Source organism: Pelodiscus sinensis, chromosome 29, assembly GCF_049634645.1.
Source record: "Pelodiscus sinensis isolate JC-2024 chromosome 29, ASM4963464v1, whole genome shotgun sequence".
Lineage (NCBI taxonomy): Eukaryota > Metazoa > Chordata > Testudines > Trionychidae > Pelodiscus > Pelodiscus sinensis.
Genome location: NC_134739.1, coordinates 5,590,946 through 5,617,052, shown reverse-complemented (window position 1 = coordinate 5,617,052; position 26,107 = coordinate 5,590,946). Strand labels below are relative to the sequence as shown.

The window sequence follows — 26,107 nt, the reverse complement described above, 5'->3', positions numbered from 1 at the left end:
CCCCACTACTTCCCTTGGAAGGCTGTTCCAGAACTTCACTCCTCTGATGGTTAGAAATCTTCGCCTAATTTCGAGTCTAAACTTCCTAATAGCCAGCTTATATCCATTCATTCTTATGTCCACATTGGTATTGAGCTTAAATAATTCCTCTCCCTCCCTGGCATTTATCCCTCTAATATATTTAAAGAGAGCAATCATATCTCCCCTCAGCCTTCTTTTGGTTAAGGTAAACAAGCCAAGTTCCTTGAGTCTCCTTTCATAAAACAGGTTTTCCATTTCTCGGATCATCCTACTGGCCCTTCTTTGTACCTGTTCCAGTTTGAGTTCATCCTTCTTAAACATGGGAGACCAGACCTGCACACAGTATTCCAAATGAGGTCTCACCAATGCCTTGTATAACGGCACTAACACCTCCTTATCCCTACTGGAAATACCTCGCCTAATGCATTCCAAGATCGTATTAGCCTTTTTCACAGCCATGTCACAATGATGGCTCATAGTCATCTGGTGATCAGCCAGGACTCCGAGGTCCTTCTCCTCTTCGTTACTTCCAACTGATGTGTCCCCAGCTTATAACTAAAATTCTTGTTATTAATCCCTAAGTTCATAACCTTACACTTCTCACTACAGTAGACTTCCAATAATCCGGAACCTATGGGACCTAGGTGGTGCTGGATTGTCAGATATGCTGGACTATCAGGAGGTACTATAAGATGGTTATATATATATACTGTATACATTATATACTGTATATAAAGTGTTCTTAACCCTTTTTATTGTACATACTGTATACAGTATATTGTAATGTTTTAGGGTTTTTTAAGCCTTTTTTACCCTTTTTGCTCAGTTCAGCTGCTGCCGCTGTTACCTTGCGACTCATTTTTTGCCGAAGCTCACTCACTGGGCTCTTGCCATTTTGATGCCAGACTATCAGGAGTGCCAGACTATTGGAGTTTTACTGTATTAAATTTCATCCTATTACTATTACTCCAATTTACAAGATTATCCAGATCTTCCTGTAAGATTTCCCGATCTTTTTCTGAATTGGCAATTCCTCCCAACTTTGTGTCATCCGCAAACTTTATTAGCACACTCCCACTTTTAGTGCCAAGGTCAGTAATAAAAAGATTAAATAATAATGGTCCCAGAGCTGATCCCTGAGGAACTCCGCTGTAACCTCTCTCCAGCCTGACAGTTCACTTTTCAGTATGACTCGCTGTAGTCTCCCCTTTAACCAGTTCCTTATCCACCTCTCAATTTTCATACTGATCCTTTTCCAATTTAACCAATAATTCCCCATGTGGTACTGTATCATATGCAGATATATACATAATAGAGATACTTTGCCCATAAGTCTAGCACATTATACAAATATACTAAGAGAATATAGATAATTTAGAAAACAAATATGCTGAATGCCTCCCCTCATGACACTATCAAGCCTATCCCCAGGAGTCTTTGGGTAATCATGTGTATTTAATTGAGCAGACCCCCTCCCCACTACGCACCCTCACCTAGTTCCTTCTTTTTAAACTGGTGAACAATGTCCTATAAAGCTATTTCTAAGTAGAGACACTCAAGTAAGTTATTCCTATTAGGGCTGTTAATTATTATTAATTACTTACACAATTAACTAAGAAATTAATCACAATTTAAAAAATTAATCGTGATTAATCAGCGTTTTAATCACACTGTTGAACAGAATACCAACAGAAATTATTCCATATTTTGGAGGGTTTTCTACATTTTTCAAATATATTGATTTCTATTACAACACAGAATACAATGTGTACAGTGCTCACTTGACACTTTTCTTACAAATATTTGCAAAGTAAAAATTACTAAGAAAAAGTATTTTTCAATTCACTTCATACAAGTAAAACTCTAGTGCAATCTCTTTATGGTGAAAGTGCAATTTACAAATGTAGGTTTTTTTTAATTGCACTCAAAAACAAAACAATGTAAAACTTCAGAGCCTACAAGTACATTCAGTCCTACTTCTTGTTCAACCAATTGCCAAGAAAAACAAGTTTATTTACCTCTGTGGGAGATGATGCTGCCCGCTTATATACAATGTAACCTGAAAGTGAGAACAGACATTCGCATGGCACTGCTGTAGCCGACACTGCAAGATATTCGTGCACCAGATATGCTAAACATTCACATGACCCTTCATATTTCGGCCCCCATTCCAGAGGTTATGCTTGCATGCTGATGACGCATTAAAAATTCTATGGTTACCAGCACGATTATTTTTTTTAATTGCATGATTAAGCACAATTAATTTGACTGAATTCTTCGGGGGAAAGTTGCATGTTTTCTGCTCTGTTTTACCTGCATTCCGCCATATATTTCATATTATAGCAGTCTTAGATGACGACCCAGAACATGATGTTCATTTTAAGAACACTTTCACTGCAGATTTGAAAAACCACAAAAAAAGGTACCAATGTGAGATTTCTAAAGATAACTGCACTACTCACCCCAAGGTTTAAAGATCTGAAGTGCCTACTAAAATCTCAGTGGGACATGGTGTGGTGTATGCTTTCAGAAGTTTTACAAAAGCAACGATCAACCTACTGTTGGTGGCACTTGACTCAGATGAGGAAAATGAACATGCATCAAGTCTGCACTGCTTTGGATTGTTATCAAACAGAACCTGTCATGAGTATGGACACACGTCTTCTGGAATGGTGACTGAAGCATGAAGGGACATATGAATCTTTAGTATATCCGGCACATAAATACCACGCAACGCCAGCTACAACAATGTCATGTGAACACCAGTTCTCACTTTCAGGTAATATTATAGATAAGAAATGGAGAGGACTGTTTCTTGCAAAGGTAAACAAAATTTGTTTGTCTGACCAATTGGCCGAAAAAATAGGACAAAGTAGACTTATAGGTTCTACAGCTTTACATTGTTTCATTTTTAATGCAGGTTTTTTGTACCCAATTCTACATTTGTAAGTTCAACTTTCACGATGAAGAGAAAGCATTACAGTACTTGTATAAGGTGAACTGAAAAATACTATTTTGTTTCTTTTTTACAGTGTTAATATTTGTAATAAAAAAATCAATATAAAGGGAGCACTGTGCAGTTTGCATTTTGAGTTGTAACTGAAATAAATGTATTTGAAAATGCAGAAATCATCCAAAATATTTCAATGGTATTCTATGGTTAACAGCACGATTATTTTTTTTAATTGCATGATTAAGCACAATTAATTTTTTAACCACATGACAGCCCTAAGTCCTATCCCTGGTAGCCTTCCACTCTCCATCAGGTGATTAACTGGTCAGTCTCAATAGGTGATCACATATCTGCCAAGTGACTTCATTGCCTGGTGACTATTCTCCTGACGAACCAGTTCTAAAAGGTAGAAACCTGACTTTTATCTAGTGAGCTTGCTATTTGAATGGAGAACCAACTCTCTGTTAGGCCTTTGCAGTCTGGTACACGTACATATAGCGTTCGCATAATCTCACACAGAATTCACAAACTATGCAGACAGATTTCCCATATTGGCACAACTCACCCTGCATACATTAACTGCTTTTAGGGTTGCCAGGTGCCCAGTACAGAGTTACGAACGCATTACGGACCAAACACTTGGCCGTAACTCAGAATGGTCATAACTCGGAACCCATTGAGTTACATTGCAACCGCGCTATTCGTAAGCACGGATTGCGTTCATAACTCAGAGCCCGCATTTACGACCACTTTGATCGTAAGTGCGGGTGGTCATAAATCGAGATGGCTGTAAGTTGGGGACTGGCTGTATTGACAGTTTAGTATTTTCACCTCTTGTCCGGTAAAAAAATTCAGAAAATACCGACACCTAAAATGTCTCGTATTTTCTGATTTTTTCCCAGCCAGGAGGCAAAAATCCTGGGCTGTCCAGCTCAATATAGAGGCAACCTGGCAACCCTAGTACTTACCAGGTTCCACAGGGGAGTTGTCTGGCCCCATGCAGGAAGGCAAGATGGCAGGCAGCCTCCGGCAACCTGTTAGGGCCAAAAAGCCACACGTTTTTTAAAGTGGCCAAACTGGGTTTTTTTCTTTTGCTTAGCAACTCTCAGTGTCAGTGTCTGTTTGGTATTTTTTCAGAAACCATCTGGCAACCCTAACTGCTTTCTCAATTCACCTTTTCTTCCTTCCTGAAATCCATACACTGAATGTTCTTCTTCCCCCTAAGTCTGGCTCCAAGCACGCTACTGCTGCTGAAGCAATTACTGCAATTTCCCTTTCTTCCAGTTAGTCAGTTCCTTCCTGTCACTTCCTGAATGAAGGTGAGTGGAGGAGAGGTACTGGCTGGCTGGCTGGCTGGCTGGAAGATTCAGGCATTAGCCTGATGCATGACGACAGCTGCCCAGATAAAGTCCCACTCCTACCCCCAAAAAACCCCCACACCACCTCCTGGAGGTTAGGTAACGGTTGCATGCTGCTCAATGTTTGCCAATCCTCCTATATCTCTCAAGAGTATTTCACTATTTCTTCTGCACTGAAAGGATACATCTACATAGTCGCACACAGTGCCAGATTTCAAAATAGAGTGCTATTCCAGCATCTTCCTTATTCCTCATGCAACGAGGTTTACAGGAAGCTGGAATAAGATGCCTGTTATTTCGAATCTATTTCAAAATGAAGGGCGTGCTGTTAAGAGGTGCACAATGCTATTTCGGGATAACGGATGTTATCCCAAAATAGCGCCACTGTGTAGATGTACCCAGACAGAATTTGCAGACTGTCAGTGTAATTTCGGGTGCTGCAAAGGCAAGTACAGATTACATGGGACTAGAGATCACTACAGACCACTGAGGGCATACTACACATTTTCCTTGTTTCAGGTTCTCTCCCCAGACTGTTACAGATGTTGCATCACTGAAGGCACATACTAAGGTCAAGGAGCCACTCATAAGCAAGAGAAGACATCCTCAAGAAATCTCCATAGAGCACCTCCATCTGCTGTCAGGAGAATCTATACTAGACATCTAGAATGGTGTCTAATCCCAAAGAAAGGAAAAGTTTTTTTCCTAATTGTATGCTCTGCAAATTCAGAAACAGATCTAAAAAACCAACATGAGTTCTTTTTGCCTCAGATACCACTGTAACCAGTCAGACACAAACCCCCTGCCTCCTCTATACAGACCCATAGTCTCCTATAGACAACCACCTACCCTCAAGATGATTCTTACCAACAACCACAGGACATACCACACTAATACCAACCCTGGTACCTTCCCTTGCAACAAACCCCGTTGTCAGTTTTGTCCACATATTCACTCTGCTGATACCATTATTGGACCCAACCAAGTGAGTTATAAGATCAAGAACACATATTCCTGCGCATCCAGAAATATAGTTTATGCAATCATGTGCCGAAAGTGTCCGTCTGCTATGTACATTGGACAAACGTCTCAGCTACTTCAATGGATCAATGCCCACAAAACAGATATCAGGCAGGATCACAAGGAAAAAAGTTTCTTGCCATTTCAACCAAAAAGGACATTGTCTCAACGACTTGATTACCTGCATCCTGCTTCAAAGACCTTTTAAGACTTCACTTCAAAGAGAATCCTCTGAACTGTCATTCATGCTTAAATTCGACACTTTACACTCAAATTTGAATAAAGACGCTAATTATCTTACCCATTACAAAGACAGCTTCCCCAATTATCACCTGTAATATCATTAGCTCACAGACATTTACCTCCCCCCCTTCCCCATCCTCCAACCTCCTTCTGTTCTGAAATTTGATTTGTCCTTTTCATATGTGTTCATTTTTTTTTAATTGTATCCTTTGGTATATATGGTTGTGACAATTTTCTTCCACTATTTGATCTGAGGAAGTGGGTCTGGCCCACGAAAGCTCATCACCTAATAAACATCTTGTTAGTCTTTAAAGTGCTACACAGTCCTGTTTTTTGTTTCAGCTGCACCAGACTAACATGGCTACATTTCTTCCCTGACCTTGGTTTTCTTAGTTATAATTTATGTTAAGCTTTTTATCATGCTTTTGTTGGTGTGTTATCTTTAGTACAATGCAATTTCTTGTACTCAAGGCCATGAGGCCCAATTTTGCCTAGAAACCATGTTACTTAAGAATATGTATGTAACCTGTGGAATGTGTGTGAGGTGTGAATGAGGAATCAAAGGCAGTTTAGGATCTGTCACCTTTTAAGGCAGACAAAGAACCCTGCAACCAGATAAATTGAGAAGTGGCCAGAAAATATCTCTCTCTCTCTGACAAAATGTAACATCACAGTAGAAACCTGGGACCAGCCCAGAGAAAGTAAAACCTCCTGCAGATCTGAACGAATCTCTCAAGGGACATCATGGTCGAGTCTCCAGGAAGCTGACTCCTCACTCCAGCCACCAGTGAAATCAAAAATAATCTACACCACACTTACAGTCTGCCTCTAAACTGCCAGCATGAATGTGATGTATGTGTGTGAGTATCTTAAAAATCTGTACTAATAAAAAAACCCAAAGGCAATACTGTTCGAGCCCATCCTTTGTCCAGGTTTGTTCCTCAGCAAGTCTGAGAAAGTGCAACAGCCACAACCAGTAAGTTGGTCCCTAACAAATTCATGGATAGGAAAAACATGCCATACACTAGGAATTCTGGTTCCAGATTTCTTCCACGTAAAATCTGTTCTTCTGTGTGCTTTTCCACAGTGTTTCTTAAAGTGAGGACTATGACCCAAAATGGAATTGGGGGTGGGAGGAGGAGGAAATCACAAGATTATTTTAGGGGGAATCATGGTATTGTCACTCTTATTTCGGCACTGGCTTCAGAGCTGGCACCTGGGGGTATGTCTACACTACCCTCCTAGTTCAAACTAGGGGGGTAATGTAGGCATACCGCACTTGCAAATGAAGCCCGGGATTTGAATTTCCCGGGCTTCATTTGCATAAGCGGGGAGCCGCCTTTTTAAAACCCCGCTGGTTCGAACCCCGTGCAGCGCGGCTACATGGGGCTCGAACTAGGTAGTTCGGACTAGGCTTCCTATTCCGAACTACCGGTACACCTCGTGGAAGCCTAGTCCGAACTACCTAGTTCGAGCCCGTGTAGCCGCGCTGCACGGGGTTCGAACCAGCGGGGTTTTAAAAAGGCGGCTCCCTGCTTATGCAAATTCAAATTCCGGGCTTTATTTGCAAGTGCGGTATGCCTACATTACCCTCCTAGTTCGAACTAGGAGGGTAGTGTAGACAAACCCTGGGAGAGCAGTGGCTGTTAGCCAGGTGCCCAGCACTGAAGGCAGCATTCCACCAGCAGCACAGAAGTAAGGGTGGCAATCATACCATGCTGCTGTGTTCTGAGCAGGAGAATAGTGGCTACTGGCCAAAGGCCAAGCTCTGAAGGCAGTGCCACCACCAGATTAAAAGCCAGCTCCCTGCACACACAGGTTCTCAGGGAGCCGCCTGTCTATCTCCAACCCCATGCTGCCTCTGTATCAGAGGCAACAGCGGGATGGGGGACAGCAGGAGGGAGCTGGTATGCATAGGGAGCAGCCACACACCAGCTCCCAGACTGCTTGCTGCGTGCCCCCAGCGTGCAACTGCTGACATTTTCAGCAGCTACATTTACTTGATTAAATGTATTTTTAATATCCCTAGTCGGGGCCCCTATAATTATAACAGTGCGAAATTTCAAATTTAAATAGCTGAAATAATGAAATAGACAATTTTAAAAATCCCTTGACTGTGACATTAACCAAAATGGATCCCAAATTTCATAGAACCCTACCAATAAGATACTGCAAATAAATATCTGTCCTCATTTATGGAAGTACAACTCTAACTTTTTCAATGGGATTTAATTGGTGTAAAAGAGGAAAGAATCTGGCTTTTCATTTCAAAGCTACCTAAAAATTCTCTTGCAGATGTGCAAGATGAATTGAAATCCCTTTCCCAAAACCATATTGGTTGTAAGTACCAGTAAGTAGTAGCAAAAAAGTATTTTAGTCATTACAGTAAGTAGATTTTATCCTCATGAAACATGGGCAATGGATATTGAGTAAAAGTATTATTTTAAATAATACTATTTCATAGTAGAACAGCACTTTAATTTTTGTGTGAAATATTTTATAGACTTCACTGCATAAACATAAGAAGAACTACATATATAAAAAAACTGAAGTAAAATGTGTTCATACTATGTAAAATACAATATGAAGCCAACGTGCTGGCTTCCTCATGGACCCAGCAGCACTCAAGTCCCCACTCTGCACACCTCAACCTAATCCTTTTGCCCAAACTCTCATCCCACCTCCTCCCACCCCTGCCCCAGCTCCACCCCTTCTCCTAAGTCCCCACTCCAGCTCTTTGTGCCCAGTTCCACCCCCTCTCCCAAGTGCTCAGTTCCCACTCCTCCCCGTCTTCTGCCAGCACGTCTTGCATAGCATGGAACAGCTGATCATGGCAAGCGTGAGATACTGGCATATGGGAGGTACTGGGAAGAAGTATTTTTTCTGCAGGGGTTCCAGCCCTAGCGCACCTATAAAGTTGGTGCTTATGATTTGAAGAGTTTTATTTCCACTTAAGTTTTTAGTTTGTTTCTAATTGTTAACCTGTGGGATGAAAATATCTACATAACTGAAAGAATATTTCAAAAAAAATGCTTCTGGCGAGCATCATTACTGTGGAACATTTTGGTCTTTGAAAGCTGTAAATGTAACAGATAGTGTTCTAATAGTCACAGTTTTACTTGTGAATTTAATTTTGAATTAGAGACTTCTTGAATTCAGTTCTAATATATCTATACATTTTAGAGATTTGTGCATCTGTCTGTGTCTGTCTGTCTGTGAGTCCTTTTATTCAAGAACTCCTCCTAAACGGTAAGCGCTAGAGCCACCAAATTTGATACACAGCTTTCTCTTCTCCTTATTTAAAGCAGGGTCAGGGTTTGGTTGTGCCAGGACAACCTGAAGCGTGGAAAGGGAAGAGCTGATCAGAAGGATTCAATACTGAGAGTGGCCACTGGGGGTAGTGAGCCTGCAGGGCTAAGCTTTTCTGCAGCATGTTCTATGGGAGCAGCTGTACCACCAAGGGAGTGGCCAGCAGAACTGAAGCTCCACTATCTTGCCTTGCCAGTACACGGGGTAAGTAGCTCCCTGCCCCAAACTGTTTACCCCCTCCCAGCCACTGCCCTCAGTGCCAGGGGGTGGGGGGGGGGGGCGGTGAGAAAAAAACCCTAGTGGCCAGAGGCAGCTGGGGGGAGAGAAGGCACATGCCAAATGGGATCCCTGAGCCCCTCCTGAACCCCAATCTTCACTCTCACATTCCCCTGTCCCCAGCCTCCTACACTACCTGCCTCCCACACACACATCACCAAGGACCTGCTCTGATTCCTGTACCCCCCACACTGCCAGCTTCCGGCCCTAAAGCCAGGTAAGTCTTCTGGTATTTGTGTATGGATGGATGGATGCTTAATTAGACAGAGTTAGACAGAGTAACCACTATAGTCAGAGAAAATATTGCATGTCCAAGGCTACTATTGAGCATATAAAAAGGTTAACATTAAAATTCTCCTTGAGCATTGCTTCCAAATTGGAAAAATATTAGCAATTCTGTGGACTGCCTTTTTGTATATTTATCTTTACCGAAAAAGGAAATGGAGTAGAAGCATGTAAATAGAAACACCTCAGCAATAAACAAATGGTCCTGTTAACTTAATGTTCTTTTCAGGTTGAAGTAGTTTATATTGTACTTTACAATGAAGACAAAATGTATTCCTAGAATCTAATTTATCCAGTCAATATCTATTAACATAGCTTGAAAGTCCTAGTCAGAAAAGGCAATGATAAAAAATGTTAACATATGCAGTAAGAGGAAATATCTGCAAACATAAAAAGTTATTTATTAGTTCCCATAATAGAATAACTAGAGGACACCAAATGAAATTAATGGGTAGCAGGTTTAAAACTAATAAGAGAAAGTTCTTCTTCACACAGCATGTAGTCAACCTGTGGAACTCCTTGCCAGAGGAGGCTGTGAAGGCTAGGACTATAACAGAGTTTAAAGAGAAGCTAGATAATTTCATGGAGGTTAGGTTCATAAAAGGCTATTAGCCAGGGGATAGAATTGGTGTCCCTGGCCTCTGTTTGTCAGAGGCTGGAGAAGGATGGCAGAAGACAAATCACTTAATCATTGTCTTTAGTCCACCCTCTCTGGGGCACCTGGTGCTGGCCACTGTCGACGGACAGGATACTGGGCTGGATGGACCTTTGGTCTGACCCAGTACGGCCATTCTTATGTTCTAAGTCACACTCATTTCAAAAGCGATCTCAAAAATAAATGAAGTATTTCTTCAAAGTGAAGTTTTCCTAAGATACAAAACATGTTTCCAGACAGCAAACGACACCATTACAGCACTGGTCACCAGTGGATTACTCTCCAAATCTGGACATGGGAGTACTTCTAAACATTCTACTTAAGGCCCTCAAAGTTCTTCACTTCTACGAGTAAAGCTTTAGTCCTCAATTATCATTCCTATTAGTCATCACAGATGCATTCAATCAGGGACATGAGAAACCTCTTTCCAGGAACTGATAATATGCAGTCAATCAAATGAGGGAAAGTAGTAAAGATGTAGATTAAAGTTATTAAATAAGAGATTTGATATACTGTATTCCAAGTGCTGTCAGACAACATCAGAGCAATGTTCTGCATTAATAAACGGGACAGTGCTTGCTCCCAACATACTGATAGCCCTGAGTCCATGCACAAGCTCATCTCTACCTGCACAGGGCTATTACACAGATTACTATTGGAATCTTCCCATACAACATCTTGGCTTCTTCTGTTGTTCCCAAGATCAGTGAAGATTAACATTTTAAAAAGCTTCCGTACCTAATGATTGGAAGATAGTTAACCTGATGCTAATATTTAAAAAGGGCTCTACAGATGAGCCTGGAACTTACAGACCAGTAAGTCTAACATCACCGTATGGCACATTAGTTGAAACTATACTTAAGAATAGAATTCTCAGACACACAGATTAGCATAATTTGTAGAGGAAAAATCAACACAAATTATGTAAAGGGAAATCATGCCTTACTAATCTACTAGAGTTGTTTGAGGGGGATCAACAAGCATGTGGACAAGGGAGGGGGGGTCCAGTGGATATAGTGTTCTTAGACATCCAGAAAGATTTTGACAAGTCCCCTCACCAAACTTTTAAGTAAAGTTAGTTGTCATGGGATAAGAGGAAGGTCCTCTCATGGACTGACAACCGGTTAAAAGACAGGAAACAAACAGTAGGAATAAATGGTCAGTTTTCAGATTGGAGAGAGGTAACTAGTGGTGTCCCACAAAGGTCTGTCCTGGGACCAATCCTATTCCAACTATTTATAAATGATCTGGAGAAAGAGGTAAACAGCAAGGTGGCAAAATTTGTAGATGATACTGAATACTCAAGATAGTTAAGAGCAAAGCAGACTGTGAAGAGCTTCAAAAGGATCTCTCAAAACTAGGTGATTGGGCAACAAAATGGTGAATGAATTTTAATGTTGATAAATGCAAAGTAATGCACATTGGAAAACATAATCCCAACTACACATACAAAATGATGGGGACTAATTTAGCTATAACTACTCAAGAGAGCAAGATCTTCGAGTTATTGTGGATAGCTCTCTGAAAACATCCACTCAGTGTTCAGTAGCAGTGAAAAAAAGCAAAAAGAATGTTAGGAATAATTAAAAAGAGGATAGAGAATAAGACAGAGAATATCTTCTTGCCTTTATAAATCCCTGGTACACCCACATCTTGAATATTGCATACAGGTGTGGTGGCCTCATCTCAAAAAAGATGTATTGGCATTGAAAAAGGTTCATTCTCTGGGACATCTTAGCCTTACTCAACGGTGTAATTGAAGCAGAAACAGGCCTCTTAACTCCCTAGTGTAGACCAGGGCTATTTCAAAATAACTCTCCTTATTTCAAAATAACAAGCTGAGTGTCCACACTACCAAGCCCGTTATTTTGAAACAACAGGCTGGTTATTTTGAAAAAATAGCTCCAGTTTTCCCACAAGGAATTTCACTTATTTTGAAATAGTTATTTTAAATAGCAGTAGCATGGATGGTTCACTGCTGCTATTTCAAAATAACTACTCCCCAGAATCATTCAAAGTTATTAGCCCCCAGTACTTCCTTGGACTGTAAGTCAAGGTAGTGTGTCCACATTAAGGGGGCCTGTCTTTAGACTAATTTCAAGGCTTCCCTGTAATGTGGACATGCTATTTCATAATAGTTATTTTGGGAGTTATTTAATACATTATTTCTAAATAATTTCTTAGTGCAGACATGCCCAAAAAGTATACCTGCAGGAACTTCCTTAAGCAGAACCACCTCGCACCCCCTTATGGTTTGAAGATCCAACAGACATCCACAAGGACTGACCCTCCTCAAGGCACTTAGGAAACTTCACATGATGCTGAGAACACTGGGCAGAGGAAGCACTTCTCTTGAAGCCCACTTTCTTCTTTTGATCTCACTGAACCTAACCTAAAAATTATAAGAGACCCTTGAAGAATTTCACAGGGATTTCAACAACTTCCACCACACCACCAACCTTAGCCTGAATCAGTCCACAAGAGAGATCGACTTCCTTGACACTACAGTACGATTACATGACGGATACATTTCCACCACCTTATACAGGAAACCTACCAACCGCTACACTTACCTTCACACCTCTAGATTCCATCCCAGACACATTTCTCAATCTACTGTTTATAACTAAGCCCAGTTCAACAGACAAAGACAAACACCCACCAGATCTACATAGAGCATTCTTAAAAATGAAATACCTATCCAGAGAACTGAAAAAACAGATCGACAGAGCCAGAAGAGTAGCCAGACATGAACTACTTCAAGACAGGCCAAGAAGAGAAAACAACAGAATTTCACTTTGTCGTTACCTATAGTCCACAACTTAAACCCCTCCAACGCATTATCAACAATCTACAACCTATCCTGGAAAATGACCCCTCACTCTCATTGGCCTTGGGGGAGGAAGGCCAATCCTCGCCTATAGACAACCCCCTAACCTCAAACAAATTCTTTCCAGTAACCATGCAACACACCTCCATCATAATCATCCAGGAACTCACCTCTGCAATCAGCTCCGGTGTCATCTCTATCCACACATCTACATAAGCAATTTCACCACTGGACCCAACAACATCAGCACTGCATCAGGGGCTCATTTAACTGCACTTCCACTAATGTGATCTATGCCATCAAATGCCAGCAATAGTCTTCAACTTCTCCTCGGTGAAGTCTGCCAACAACATTGAGTATACACAGTGTATTCATCTACTGAATAAGAGGTATCACCTGTTGAGATCTAAGTTAACATCCCAACAATTATTTAGACTGCTAAATAAATTGGGCTAGTACAGTGAAGATCACATACCTATGCTTTCTCTCCTACACTACTGTTACTGTAATCCTCAAACAACTAAGGCTGTGTCTACAGTGGCATGATTTCGCGCAAATACTTTTAAAGGAAGACTTTTTCCGTTAAAAGTATTTGTGCAAGAGAGCACCTATACTGGCACTTTGCGCAAAAGATTTGCTTTTGCGCAAAACCATCCGTGCCAGTGTAGACGCTCTCTTGAGCAAGAAAGCTCCGATGGCCATTTTAGCCATCTGGCTTTCTTGCGCAAGAAATAGATGTTACCTGTCTACACTGGCCTCTTGCGCAAGAACACCTGCGCAAGAGGACTTATCCCTGATCGGGAGCGTCAGAGTATTTGCACAAGAAGCACTTGTACATTACAACGTCAGTGTACTTGCGCAAATACTCGTGGCCAGTGTAGACAGGCAGCAAGATTTTGCGCAAAAGCGGCCGCTTCTGCGCAAAATCTTGCCAATGTGTAGACAGCCTAATTGTGTTAGGAATGAGTGAATTAATTTCTAAATCTTAAGAAATCAAATGTTTCCATTTTGTAAAATAAATGTAAGACTGCTGAAGGAAACTGACTTTGTAAGTAAAAAGATTACTTCTGATTTTCTAGATTACACACATTTTTCCTTTTACAGTTTATGCTAGCTAGTTGCCATACTTCATACAATTGAAACTGGTATTAATGTTAGCTAAATCAAAGCTGTGCAGATATTCTTAATTTTGTTTTCTTTTTGCTGTTTCCGCTGAAGTCAGACCCTCTCTTTTGTTTAATTTTAGAACTTCTGACAAAACAAGAGTCCGGATCAATGGTAATTCCATCATTAAATACAAATTTAGAAAGTTGTGGTTTACAACCTGCGGTTCTCCCAGCAAATTCCTGTAAGTCAAAAACCACCACCAAATAACAAAAGTAGAATAATGTCTGCTGAACTTCTCTGCTGTGACTATATATTATCTGATGCTGAGGTAGAGGAGACAAAAGACATTCTTATGAATTAAAAATACATTTGGTGCTTTGCTTATTCTTTCCTATAACTTAAAACCAAGTATTAAATTAATGAATCTTTAGAATGCAACACACACATTATAGCAATACTGCATACATTATTCAGATTTCTCAGACACAGACAGAAAATACAAATTTGACTGCAAAGATTAAAAACCGCTGCTCCAACAATTACATTCTTATATGTATGAAATAATACCTTTCTTAAATGTGTATAATATAAAAATTTAACTTGTTCCACAAGTAAGTCATTTAGAAGCTAAATCAGCATGCAATAGAGTTGGTTCAACGTCTGTTATGCCGACACCATTACTGGGCCTAACCAAGTGAGTTATAAGATCAAGAATACATATTCCTGCGCCTCCAGAAATATAATCTATGCTATCATGTGCCGAAAGTGTCCGTCTGCTATGTACATTGGACAAACGTCTCAGACACTTCGCCAAAGAATCAATGCCCACAAAACAGACATTAGACAGGATCACAAAGAAAAAACAGTTGCTTGCCATTTCAACCAAAAAGGACACTGTCTCAAAGACCTACTCACCTGCATCCTACTTCAGAAGACATTCAAATCTGCACTTGAAAGAGAATCCTCTGAACTGGCGTTCATGCTAAAATTCGACACTCTCCGCGGGGGCATGAACAAAGACTCCAGCTATCTTACCCATTACAAAGATAGCTTCCCTAATTATCACCTCTAACACTATTAACTCACAGACATCTACCCTTCCCCACCTCTAATATCATTAACTCACAGGCATTCACCTTCCTTTCCCCCCCCCCCCCCACATCCCCCTTGGCTGTGTCCAGACTCCATGCCTCCGTCGACGGAGGCATGTAGATTAGCCAGATCGGAAGAGGGAAATGAAGCCGCGATTAAAATAATCGCGGCTTCATTTAAATTTAAATGGCTGCCCCGATCTGCCGATCAGCTGTTTGTCGGCAGATCGGGAGAGTCTGGACGCGATGCCCCGACAAAGAAGCCTTTCTTCATCGACACAGGTAAACCTGGTTTCACGAGACTTACCTGTGTCGATGAAGAAAGGCTTCTTTGTCGGGGCATCGCGTCCAGACTCTCCCGATCTGCCGACAAACAGCTGATCGGCAGATCGGGGCAGCCATTTAAATTTAAATGAAGCCGCGATTATTTTAATCGCGGCTTCATTTCCCTCTTCCGATCTGGCTAATCTACATGCCTCCGTCGACGGAGGCATGGAGTCTGGACACAGCCCTTCTGTTCTGAAATGTAATTTGGTTTGCTTTATCACACAGGCTGTGTCCAGACTCAGGGGTTTTTTCGAAAAAAGTAGCCTTTTTTCGAAAAAAACTTCACCTGCATCTAGACTGCAGCCGTGTTCTTTCGAAATTAAATCGAAAGAACGCGGCTTTTCTTTCTACGGCGGTAAACCTCATTGCACGAGGAAGAACGCCTTTTTCGACAGAGAGCCGTCGAAAATAAATGAGTGTGGATGCGGGAAGGCCATTTTTTCGAAAATAATGGCCTCCAGGAAGAAGCCCTGGTGGACAATCTGGGGCATGCCTTGCATGTCTCTGGTTCCTGTCTGCAGCCATTTCTTAAAGGGACAGGCACCCTCACAGCCACTTGTGGCAGCAAAGCAGCCAGAGCACACGGCTATTTAAGTGCAGCATGTCCCAGCCCCAAGATCCTCCTGGCCTTCTAGCGAGCCTTCTGGGGACCCAACCAGGGGCTCCAAACGCCGGGCACCGTCATGGTCTGGGCCAGAGCTCAAGACCCTTCTCAAGCTCTGGGGAGAGGAGGAGGCCTTACAAGCCCTAAAAACCAGGCAGCGAAATGCGGACATTTATGACCGCATGGCAGAGGCCCTGGCCCAGAAAGGACACTACCCCCGCACCCAGGACCAGGTGCGCTCCAAAGTTAAGGAGCTGCGCCAAGGATATGTGAAGGCCAGAGAGGATAGCTCCCGTTCTGGGGCAGCCCCCCACTCCTGCCCCTATTATACTGAGCTGGACCAGATCCTGGGTGGTGGTGAAGCATGCACACCATGGCATCTCGTGCAGTCAGGCTTGGTGGACCCTGTGGTGGACACGCCAGAGCAGGACCCAGAGCAGTCTGGATTCGGGGACATGGTGCCAGAGGAGGACAGTGAGGAGACGGCGACCCTCACCCTGGAGCCAGTCATACAGACCCCAGAGGCCTCCCAGGTGTCATCTGACGCCAGAGATAAAGCAGCAGGTGAGTGCAGTGAGGTTGTGTAACACCCGGGGGAGGGGAGCGGGTAGGTGGGTGCACAGTGGGTGATGCGCAAGGGAAACCTCTAATGCTCAGGCTGATGCCCAGGTCACACACGGTGTTACCTTCAGAATGTCTGATTCCCCTGTCTCAAGGAGAGGGCATGCCCTTTTGAACAGCTGTTGCACACATGACTGATTGTGATAGAAATGTAGCCGTGTTACTCTGATCTGAGGAAGTGGGTCTGGACCACGAAAGCTCATCCCCTAATAAACCATCCTGTTAGTATTTTAAGTGCTACATAGTCCAGTTTTTTATGACTGATTGTGTCTTCCTCTTTTCCTCCACAGCCAGACCAACCGTACAAGAGGGCCTTAGCACCCCAGCCCCACCTCCATCTCGGGGACATGGGAGCCGCAGACACAGGAGTGTGTATGCGGACATCCTGAGGCAGCATGTGGAGGCCGTGCAGGAGCTCAACACCATCCTGCGAGAGAGGGCGGAGGCAGAAGATCGGTGGCATGACCGGCTGATGGAGGAGCTGGTCCAGCAGCGCACGTCCCTGAGTGCCACTCTCAGGGAGGTCTGCGGCTTGCCTGCTCCTGTGCCTGGTCCTGCTCCTCCAGCACCCCATGACCCTGCCCCACCAAACCCCCCTTCCACAGCAGCATCCCTTTCCCCTCTTGGATCTCCCTCTACCCCAGCCCACCCAGTTCCCCAGCCCCTCTCTCCCCCGGCCCTCCTCTCCCCCAGGACTCCCAGTCCCAAGAGCACCTACCCGCTGTTATCCAGCCAACCGACAGGCGCACCACCCGATCCCGTGGCCCAAGCAAGAGACTGAGATCAGGCAAGCACCGTGCAACCTGATCCCCTTCCCCCCTCCAGGTTTCAAGTCCCCTTCCCCCCTTCAGGTTTCAAGCACCCCCATCACCCCAGTTAAATGACAAGGAAAGTGTTAAACAAAATGTTTATTGTACATAGTTTGGCATGAAAGTATATTTTCTACATCAAAAATGAACAAAAGCTTTTTTATGTTTGCAACAGTTATACTATTTTCCAGTGAGTGATATTTAAAAAAATAAAACAGAACTTATTATTTTGAGACAAACCCTGGTGTTTATTATTTCTCCAAACAGAGTCAGGAGATGGGTTGTGGAGGGAAGCTTCTATTGGGCCAGGGCCCAGTCCCCAGGTAGAAGCCCCTCAGTAGAGTCAGTGGCCTCCAATTGAGAATTGCTCCCATAGGGCCTCCCGTATGCAAACAGCAGACCGGTGAGCCTGGCGGGTAGCAGCTGTCCGGGGCTGGGCAAAGTGCCTCTCCTGGCCATCAGCACCTATACCCCACCCTGGTAGGAAGGCCTCCCCTTTCCTCTCCACCAGGTTATGGAGAACGCAACACGCGGCCACCACCTCAGGGATGTTGCTCTCCCCTATGTCTAGGCGTGTGAGCAAGCACCGGAATCTGCCTTTTAAACGTCCGAACGCACATTCCACCTGGTTGCGAGCCCAGTTAAGGTGAGCATTAAACTGCTCCTTGCTCGCATCCAGGTGGCCGGTGTAGGGCTTCATCAGCCACGGCATCAGGGGGTAGGCGGCATCAGCCACTATGCACACCGGCATGTGCACATCCCCAACCGCAAAGTCGTGATGCGGGAAAAATGTTCCTGCCTGAAGCCTCTGGTAGAGGTACGAGTTCCTGAAGATCCACCCAACACAAATGTCAGAAAACTGGCCACGATGGACGACCAGGGCCTGGAGGACCATAGAAAAGTAGCCCTTTCTGTTAATGAATTGGGCTGCTCGATGGGGCGGTGCACGGATTGGAATGTGTGTCCCATCGAGCGCTCCTCCACAATTCGGGAAGCCAAGGGCAGCAAAGCTGGCCATGACGCTGTCCAGATCTGCTAGACAGACGAGCCTGTTGAGCAGCTCCAAATTGATGGCCCTCACCACCTGCAGAAAGAGACAGACAACAAAATGTTAGAAGGGGTGCCTTATCTCTTAGGAGGAGAACCCACCACCCACCTTCCCTCTCAAACACCCCGGGAATCCCCTCCTCAGAACTCCCCACCAACAATTCAGGGTGAGTGGAGGAGCTCCCTCCCACTCACACTCCACTTTGCCCTTCCTGACAGTCTCCCTTCCCCCCACCCCAAACTGTGACTGCCCCCAGACCATGACTTACCTCCATCAGGATGTATCCAACAGTAGACCTGCCCACTACAAATTGGTGTCCCACAGAGCGGTAGCTATCGGGGGTTGCCAGCTTCCAGAGGGCAATGGCGACCCTCTTTTCCACAGGGATAGCGGGCCGCAGGTGGGTGTCTTGCCGTTGCAGAGCAGGGGCGAGCCAGGGACACAGCTCCTGGAAAGTGGTCTTTCGCATCCGGAAGTTGTGTAGCCACTCTTGGTCATCCCAGAGCTGCATAATGAGCCGGTCCCACCAGTCAGAGCTGGTGTCAAGCCTCCAAACACGCCTGTCCACAAAGAAGTATGGAGGCCAGGGCAGTGGGGCTGCATGACGGACGATCCCTTCGTACCTCTAGTCTGGGTCCAGATGGGGAAGTAGCCTCATGACTGTGTCATGCAGATGCAGCAACACTTGCAATATGATGGCATGGGGCCATCACCTGCCCAGGGGCAGCTCTGGCTCCATGCTGAAAAAACGGGTCTAAAACAGAAAAACCTCTAAACAAAAAACCTGCTGGGGTGTCCCAGGAAGCTGAGCACTCCAAACCAGCACTGCAATGCCTTGCTTACCTCCTAGAGGGACAGCAAAGGCAGCTGCAGAAGCAGAGCAACGGGTGTTCAGGGGCGTCCCTTTAACCACGCGTCTCTGCAAAGGGCAGGCAGCAGCACCCGGAAGGAAATGCTGCCCCCATGCCCTGGCAGAAGCGGTTCCGGGTGGCTTTTAATTTCGAAAGAGCGTCCAGCAGTCAGGACGCTCTTTTTCGATCCGCGTATTGTAGTCTAGACGCACTTTTTCGAAAGAGGCTTTTTCGAAAGATACTTTCGAAAAAGCCTCTTTCGAAAGAGGCTTGCAGTCTAGACATAGCCACTGTGAAACTGAGCGCAAAGGATTCCCGCTGTGGGCATAATCTATTTATAGACAAGAAGCCAAACAAAGGCTGTTGCCAGACACCAGCACACCCCTTGTTTACCACCCAGATGACTGCTGGAAACATCGAGAACTAACAGGTGAAAGGATCAGGCCCAAACAAGGAGTTTGTCAAGTTTACAAGAAAAGATTATTAGAACTACGGTTAGGGTAAGAGATTACATATAACAAGTTTTTTAGAGTAGTAAGTTTAGCTGGCATGTTTTGTTTTATTTAGATCAGTAATTTACTTTGATCTGTTTATTATCACTTGCAACCATTTAAATCCTACTTTTTATATGTAATAAAATAATTTTGTTCATTATTAAACCCAATGTAAATAAGTGTTATATGGGGGGGAGGAAACAGCTATGAATCTCTCTCTTTCATTGATAAAGGAAGTGAACAAGGTATGAGCTGGTTCAGTATAAAACTTTTATGCAGAGTAAGATGGATTTATTGGAGGTTCTAGTCCCAGTGGGCTGTGCACCTGGGTGCGGTGTCAAGTCCCAATGACAGAGCAGCTTAGCTCTGGGAAAACTTGAAGTGTCTGTGTTGCTCTGCTATGGGCTGTGACTCCAAATCTGTGCCTTTGCAGGAGAAGGGGGAGGAAGATCAGAGGTTCTGGCTCAGCAGGAAAGGGTTTTTGGGTGACCCCAGGTCCAAGGGGATCTCTGTGACTGAACCTGCTAAACATATTTTCTGTTTTGTTTTTTAACTATCTTATAAGAAAATTATTCATCCTTTAAACTGAAAAGTTTACATTTTTAATTTAATATTTTTTGACAGAGACTTGTCCTGGAATAACTCAACGATATGAACAGTAAACTGCTCCAAGAAAATAACCATGACTGATTTAAACTCTGTTTTCTCACAAATTACAGCAGAATCCTAATTTTGCTTGAGATCTACCTCATACACCATCGGTTAGCATTGTGCACTATCTTCTCAAAATAAAATGGACCCCCAGCCTTACAATCACTAGCAGCTTCTTGGTTATACTCAGTAATAAAACCACTTGCAGGTGTCTATTTTGTCTCTCCCAACATCAATAATCAGTATTTTTGAAACGGTATAAAGTAACATTTTAAATGAAACATACTGGGACATATAACCTAGTTAGGTCTAGAATGTCCTTCAGATGGCTCAGTTATACAGCCATACACTTAGGGTACGTCTAGACTACCGCGTTTTGTCGACAGAAGTTTTGTCGACAATTTGCGTCCAGACACATGGAGTTCTGTCGACAAAGCAAGCCGCTTTGTCGGCAGAACTCCGTAGTCTGGACGCAGTGTTACAGGCAATAACACCTTCTGTCGACAGAGTTCTGTCGACAGAAAGTGTTATGCCTCGTAAAATGAGGTATACCAGCGTCGACAAAACCGTGGAGTTCTGTCGACGTTATGTCGACAGAACTCCGCGGTAGTGTAGACGCTGGTATTGTTTTGTCGACAAAAGTCCACTTTTGTCGACAAAACTAGGTAGTCTAGACACACCCTTAGTGAAATCACAGGACAAATCAATGAACTGAATACCATAAGAAGACAGTTACATTATTACCTGCTTCATTAGGTAAGTAGTCTGGCCACCACACACCATTAATGGACAATCAAAAGTAGAATTTTCAAAGGCTATTACCATATATAACCCTTAAAAACTAACTTCAGATTTTTAATCAAACTTCCTCATTTGTTACATTTATTCAGAATAACACATGGTGACATTGTCTGGCTGCACATATTCTCGTTATGTAAAGGAGACACTATTTATAAGTAAACAGTAGACATAACATTTCCAGGAGAGGAAAGGAAATATAGTAGACATTAGAATTTCAAAACAAATCAGCATGGAAGTTTAAAAAAAATACTAGAGCAGATGCTAGCTTATTTTGGAGGAAATAACATTTTCCACCTCAGCCATAACCATCAGAAATGTTAACATGTCTTCTAGTATGGTATGTACTTGGCCTGCTAGTTTAGAGATAGTATTTAGATATAAATATTTAACTAGATTTTGTAATTAACAACAATCTAGCCAATCACAATTAGCAGACTATTTTTAATGAGCAAAGTAATGGAAATGATAAACAACAAAACCTTTTTAAATAAATTATGGATTTATAATTCTAATTCTCTCAAGATAAGACAAACAGAACAGTGAAAGGACAGAAAAAATACAGCCCATGAATAGTTTAAACCAAGTGTATTCAAGCATTTATGAATGCCATCTATAATACATATAAGTATATAGAACTTGCTTTCAACAGCTGCCAGATTGAAATTTTCCATGTTCGTAAATTATTCAAAATTTTAGCCTACACTCTTTTTTGTTTAAAACTGTGTCCACAACCAAGTAAATGTTAAGGGAGATTACGTAATTACATGAAGCATAGTTGATTATCTCTACAAAATATGTTCACTACCACCATTTTTTAGCACTCTTCCTACACTTTGATACTTTCACCAAACTAACAAATTTATACAGTTAGGAGAGTAACCATGATGAGGATGGTTTACCATATTGGCAGTATTAGGGTAGAGTGCACATCTCTGAAGTTTCATGACATTTATAGTAACAGCAGTTTTAAAATTAAACATGTTTTGCACCCTGTAACATCTTTTGCCTACAGCATGAGAGTGGAAAAACCTGAAAGTCTAAAACATGTATTAGAAACTCTCACTAGTCCATTCAATGAAACAAAATAAAACAGAATTTAAAAATGAAATATTCAGGAACTCTGAGAATGGGAAAGGCAATGTATGCAATACAGAGCATTGAGGAAGCCAAGAACCTTGTATTATAGCTTGAAAAAATGAAAATAAAATATAGGAAACTTAAAGATCTAAAAGTAGAATAATATATTTGAAATAGAAACAAAGTACATCATTTTTTAAAATCTTATTGTCTGACAGCCCTTAGAATTTCCTAAAATGCATTAGAAAATGGCTTTGGACACTGAGATATCAAAAGGACAAACTAAGAGCTAGACTGGAGCAAAAATGAACATTATCCTATACAGATTTTTGCTCCTCTCTGTGGCCAAAGAGAAAATTACCTCTCCTATCAATCATTTCCAGACAAACAAAGAGTAGGGTCACCATTCCTACGCATCCTGGCTAATAGCCATTGATTAACCTAACCTCCATGAATCTAGCTAGCTCTTTTTTGAACCCTGTTAAAGTCCTAGCCTTCACCACATCCTCTGGCAAGGAGTTACAGAGGTTCACTGTGCGCTGAGTGAAGAAAAACTTCCTTTTGTTTGTTTTGAACCTGTTACCTAGTAATTTGAATTGGTGACCCCTAATTCTTTTATTGTTAGAATAAGTAAATAACTTTTCCTTATTCACTTTTTCCACACCAGCCATGATTTTATAGACCTCTATCATAGTCCGCTTTAGTTTCCTCTTTTCTAAGCAGAAAAATCAAAATCTTCTAATCTCTCTTTATATGGGACCCATTAAAAAAACCCTAATAATTGTTTTTGCCCTTTTCTGAACATTTTCCAATGCCAAGTTATCTTTTTTGAGATGAGGCGACTGCATTTATATGCAGTATACAAGATGTGGGCATACCATGAATTTATACAGAGTTTATAAGATACTCTCTGTCTTATTCTCTATTCCCTTTTTAATGATTCCTAACATTCTATTTGCTTTTTTGACTGCCGCTGAACACTGAATGGATGTTTTCAGAAAACTATTCACAACGATTCCAAGATCTCTCTCGAGTAGCTATAGCTAAATTAGTCCCCACCTTATTGTATGGGATTATTTTTTCTCATGTGCATTACACTTTACATTTATCAACATTAAATTTCACTTGCCATTTTGTTGCCCAATCACTTAGATTGGTGAGATCTTTTTAAAGCTCTTCAGTGTCTGCTTTGGTCCTAACTATCTTGAGCAATTTGGTATCCTCTGTAAATTTTCTCACCTCACTAATTACCCCTTTCTCTAGATCACTTATAAATACATTCAACAGGATTGGTCCCAGACAGACCCTTTGGGGACTTCACTAGTTACCACTCTCTACTCGAAAAACATACCATTTATTCCTACTCTTTGTTTCCTGTCTTTTAACCAGTGATAAATCCATGAAAGGACCTTCCCTCTTATCTCATGACAACATACTTTACTTAAGAGACTTTGGTGAGGGACCTTGTCAAAGGCTTTATGAAAATCTAAGCATAATATATCCACTGGATCTGCCATGTCCACATTTGTTGACTCCCTCAAATAACTCTAGTAGATTAGTAAGGCATGATTTCCCTCCTTTACAAAAGCCATGTTGACTTTCCCTCAACAAATTATGATCATCTACGTGTCTAGCAATTTTGTTCCTTACTATAGTTTCAATAAATTTGCCTAGCACCAACGTCAGACTCACCGGTCTGTAATTGCCAGGATCACCTCTAGAGCCCTTTTTAAATACTGGCATCACATTAACTTAGCTATCTTCCAGTCATTAGGTACAGAAACCAATTTAAAGGATAGGTTACAAACCACGGTTAATAGTTCCAGAACTATAGTTCCGGGAAGACTGAAGCAAAGAATTCATTTAGCTTCTCTGCAATGACTTATCTTTGAGTGCTCCTTTAGCATCTCAATCATCCAAGGGCCCCACTGCTTGTAAAACATTTTGCTATTACTTTTTTACTATTTGGCTAGCTTGTTCTTCAAACTCCCTTTTGGCTTTTCTTATTGTATTTTTACACTTAATTTGACAAAGTTTATGCTCCTTTCTATATTCTTCACTACGATTTGACTTCCACTTTTAAAAAGATTTTTTTTTCTCTCTCATTGCTTCTTTCACTTGGTTATCAAGCCATGGTGGCACTTTTTTGGTTCTCTTACGCTGTTTTTTAATTTGAAGTATATATTTAAGTCGGGCCTCTAGTATGGTGTCTTTGAAAAGTTTCCATGCAGATCGAAGAGATTTTACCTTTGACACTGTACCTTTTAAATTTCTGTTTAACTAACCACCTTATTTTTGTATAGTTCCCCTTTCTAAAATTAAATGCCACGGTGTTGGGTTGCTGAGTTGTTTTTCCTACCACACGGATGTTAAATTTTATTACATTATTGTCATTATTTTCAAGTGGTCCAGTTATATTTACCTCTTGGACCAAATCCTGTGCTCCATTTAGGACTAAATCAAGAATTCTCCCCGCTCCCCCCTTGTTGGTTCCAGAACTAGCCTCTCCAAGAAGCAGTCATTTAAGGTATCAAGAAGTTTTATCTCTGCATCCAAGCGATAGTTGCTGTAGGAGGCCTAAACTAGATTCTGATTTCAGTCACTGTTCACTGGTATAAATCCCATACTCCAAATTTAGACAAGTTCACATTAACTGAGACTGAAATCAGGTTCCATGATTTGGGATTTTTGAGCCACTTTATATTTATTGTCTCACTTTAAGTCATTACAATGTATCCTGTGCCAACGAACTGGTTAAAAATCATGCACTGTTTAAAAACACTTAAGAACAAGAAGGTATACTTAAGAAAAAGAAAGTACTGAGATATGAGTACAGACCCATAATGAAACAATAGGTCAGAGCCTCAGCTGGTGTAAATTGATATAACTATACTGTCTTCAATGAAGATACACTGATTTACACCATCTGGTCATTTGATCCATATCTTTAAGCAAAAGATAAAAGATATCCAGGATAATTATATATTTTAATCACTCTGAAATCAACATATACCATTTACATACATCACTTTCCAAAAAGAAATATTTTTGAGAAATCTAATTTTAGCCAAACACATTATGAAATTTAAATACTATACCAACTTACATGTAAATATTATATTTATATATGGGGGAGTTAAAACACCAATGTAGCATTCTGTATTTAAAACAGTTTTTACATCTAATTTTTAGAAAAATAAAATTCACCAGATAAAAGAAAGCAAAAAATGTTAAATAGTGAAATACTCACAAAGCTGGTTGAACATCTCTATCCCAATCATGTTGCATAGTGCCTCATAACTACTGTTACCTGCAGAACTACTCTTACCTATTCTTAGTCTGATCCATTCTAAGTACCTGAACATTAAGAAAATATTTTTAGCTTCAACAAAAGGAAGTGACAAAGTAATCCTCCACTGCAGATAGCTCTTGGGATGAGCCACTGAAAGAGAAGATAGAAAATGCTGACTTGCTGAAATGAAAGGATTAATTTCTTCCCCTTATCTCACCTCACAATCTCTTTAACCTACAGTTCCAACTCAAAATGTGTACTATGACACATTCCAGTACTTTAAAAAGCAATTTATGCCCCCTTCAAGATATCCTGTATTGTTAGCAATCTCAATGTGTACAACCTCACTTTTCTTTGGACTACTATATCCTAAATTGAAATGCT

General features: G+C 41.8%; 1 protein-coding gene across 12 annotated transcripts in view; it reads right to left on the bottom strand.

Annotated features, from left to right (window-relative positions):
- Positions 1-26,107, bottom strand: part of TANC2 (tetratricopeptide repeat, ankyrin repeat and coiled-coil containing 2) — a 711,362-nt gene that overhangs the window by 560,158 nt on the left and 125,097 nt on the right. The window contains exon 4 of one of the 12 annotated variants that reach the window (XM_075911615.1): positions 25,760-25,873. The exons of the other annotated variants lie outside the window; for them this stretch is intronic. The gene's annotated coding sequence lies outside the window, so the exon portion shown is untranslated. The remainder of the gene's footprint in view (positions 1-25,759; positions 25,874-26,107) is intronic. 12 annotated transcript variants of the gene reach the window in all.